Consider the following 3,415-nt stretch of genomic DNA (forward strand, 5'->3'; position numbering starts at 1 on the left):
CTTTACGAACAGCGCACCATAATTCGCGTCTGATGGTTTACGCAACAATGACTCATTTCTTCCGAAGTGACGCAAGACCCAGCTATTTATGCATCGGCAAATTGCATTGAATGACTCTCCACGGGGCAATGTTTTCCACTTGATGTTAGTTGTCCTGTTTACCAGAAAACGCTGAAAAAACTTTTACGCTTGTTCTAAAACTTTTGTTTTTCACGCGATTTTATTGAGAAAATTGCTACTGATAGTTAGAAATATTGTTAAGTTAGGTTACACAGTACTAACTATGAAACTTTTCTGGCAGATTTTTGTGTCGAAGCTTAAATTCTGGAATTTACCAACATTGACCACCTGGGTGTATCTTAATAAACCACACTGTTTTGAATGTCTCTATTTTTGTGCAGGTGCCCCATGGAGGCTACCTACATGAGCAATTAGTGGTAACCGACAGCAAAAGAAGAAAAATTTTTGGAACACTCAGACAAAGAGGATCAATCAATCACAATGGTATCACCAGCGACACCACTTGACGTGCTGAACAGAAGTGATCACAACGTCCTTCTAAATCCTTCCAGTAGCAAACTGCCACCAGCTAATCCACTGGCAGCCCTCACATCCTTCTTAACGCTGCTGGCCCAGAAGGCGCTACTGAGAGTCCTCAGCGCAGCACCTTGCAATGGAACCATTTGGCCCTGTCAGGCAGGAATAAGTGACAACACATCCAGTGCGACGCCTCTCGATCATCTCGAACACGTCGATTACGACAGTGACGTCGATACTAGGACAGTCGAAGAAGTCCTAGCCATCGCCGTGCCCATCCTTTTTGGTGCCATCGCGGTGATCGGCTTCTTTGGCAACGCCCTGGTTGTTCTGGTGGTGCTCTGTGACCCGCAAATGCGATCCACCACTAACAACCTCATCATCAACCTTGCGATGGCTGCCCTGCTCTTCATCGTCTTCTGCGTCCCCTTCACCGGATGGGACTACACCCTCAACTACTGGCCGTTCGGTGATGCCTGGTGTCGCATTGTCCAGTACCTCGTGATCGTGTGCGCGTACGCGAGCATCTACACACTGGTGCTCATGTCTCTTGACCGGTTCCTCGCGGTCGTCCATCCGATCACTTCCATGTCTATCAGAACGGAACGAAACGCCAACCTCGCCATTCTCTTCACCTGGGTCGTCATCCTAGCCGCCTGCGTTCCTGCTCTCTTCGCTCACGGGGTCGTGCTCATCGAGGAGAACTACTCGGCCTGCACCTTCAGGACCGACATGGGCTACAACATAGCAGCCTTCCAGATATCGTTCTTCATGTCCTCCTTCGTCGTCCCATTGGCCATCGTGTTCGTGCTGTACCTCCTGATGTTGAAGAGGCTGTGGCTTGCAGCCGCACCTGGAGGCCGCATCAGCGCTGAGAGCATGCGCTCCAAGAAGCGCGTCACTCGTCTCGTCGTGGTCGTCGTGGTTGTGTTCGCGTTGTGCTGGTGTCCCGTGCAGGTGGTGCTGGTGCTCAAGAGCGTCGACTTGTACGGGCGGACCATGAACGCGCCACGCATCGTCGTCCAGATAGCCTCACAGATACTTGCCTACACCAACTCCTGTGTGAATCCGTTCCTGTACGCCTTCCTCTCAGACAACTTCCGCAAGAGCTTCCGTAAGGTCATCTGCTGTGGCCGCAAGAGGCCATATGCACGTGGTTCTTCGGGCAAGGGCAGATCGCGCACCGTGGACGATGCGGAAAGAACGAGGAAGGAGAGCTCGGCAGCGTGTGTCACGAAACTTACCAAGGTGTCTAATGACATACTGTGAATGCTCGAAGAAGGTTTGCTGATAGACAGGACATTCAATCAATCGTTGTTCGTTACTGTGTGGGCTTATTCGACTTTAGTATTACCGTCTCAAGAGGAGGGAAAACGAAAAGGCCTGCAAAGAACTCGATTCACGCGAGTCATTGGTGCGCGTCTGTCAACAAAGTATTGAGGGCATCTAGTGCGCCATGTTTTTTGCGCAGCCCGCTCTTGAATTTTGCTTGAAAATCTACAGGATGCTCAACACCAGCAGCCGTAACTTCAAAAACCCGCGAACGCACTATCACTTTGAACACAGGGAAATGGAAGCACAATATTCTACTCAACAGTTACTTTATATTTAAAGTTTTCTTTTTGAACTTGCTATCTTGCCTTGTGAAGTTCTACTTCAAAGACATCTTCACGGAAAAAAATGATCGTAAATGTTAAATGATCATGACACCAAGTGAATATGTGACCAGCGTAGGCCATCAGTTATGTAGGTTAATGGCGTACTTATCGAAAGATTAACCATCGTTTTGTGAAATCAATAAGCAATTCTTAGTTTATTGAATGTCATTTCGGCTCTATGCAGTGGCAATCCTTGTTTTGTGAAACGCGCCGGCAAACAGCATGCAAGTTTACCACAAATAACACAGCTAGAGCATTATCGCAGCTTACACGTCACCAATAATTGTGTTAGTGAAGAGTGCTTAGTGAAGATTGCAGTACAGTCTTGTCGCGATGATATTCAAAAAGGTATCGCTCAGTGAGATTGGTACTTGCGCGTAGGAGACCAAATACGGCAGGGTGGAATATACAAGTAAGAACTAGTGGTAGTATTTGGTGCAAAAAAAGTAATGTCTAACCAACTCTACTAAATTAAAAGCAGTATTTTCATTTGCCGATCATTCAAGGTTCAAAAAGAAGGAATAGACCTAACGGTATGCACTAGTTGAAAGAGGAACCCATCTAAAATTTTTTCTGGCTCTATCATGTTTCCTTGGTGCAACGGTTTTAAAGAGCATCACCTTATTGTAGAAATGACTACCCCTCAGAAAGCCCAACAGGGTGGTTCGTTAAACAATGTTTTATGCGCTGAATCAAATATATAAAGTCATGTTGATGCTCATGCAAAATGTGAACGCAGATGACAAAACAGATAGGCAAGCTTGTTTGTCGTCATTGCTAACTGAATTCTGCAGCGCAAAGCGTCTATTCAATTCATCTTGTATCTGTGCTGTAAAATTCAATTCTTCATAGGTGAATGCTGAACAAGGATATTGTTACTGCTACAACTTACCACATTTTCTTTTGAAAGGTAGAATCCTTGCAACTCCTGCTACCACAGTTGTTGTCATAGTTGTTTTGCTGCATTTAAAAATAGAAAAGAAACATGAAAACCACATAAAGGCTATAGTAGTCTTAAGCCCTTGCTGTTCGAATGATTGACTATACCGGATAAGTTTGAAAAAGGGCACTGGCGTAGTAAAACTTACAGGACACTAGCGTACTTTCGGGGTAAGCTGCTGTACAGCAGCAGTTTCCGTCCTTGAACCTCCTCCGCATCACTGCTTCATGCAACATTTCATGCTTCTCACCGAGAATGGAGGGTTGTTGAGTAGAAGACA

General features: G+C 46.0%; 1 pseudogene; it reads left to right on the forward strand.

The window, feature by feature from the left end:
• The first annotated feature begins 513 nt into the window (after positions 1-513).
• Positions 514-1,806, forward strand: LOC142767479 (allatostatin-A receptor pseudogene; annotated as a pseudogene).
• The last annotated feature ends 1,609 nt before the right edge of the window (positions 1,807-3,415 follow it).

Source organism: Rhipicephalus microplus, chromosome 7 (genome assembly GCF_043290135.1).
Source record: "Rhipicephalus microplus isolate Deutch F79 chromosome 7, USDA_Rmic, whole genome shotgun sequence".
NCBI lineage: Eukaryota > Metazoa > Arthropoda > Arachnida > Ixodida > Ixodidae > Rhipicephalus > Rhipicephalus microplus.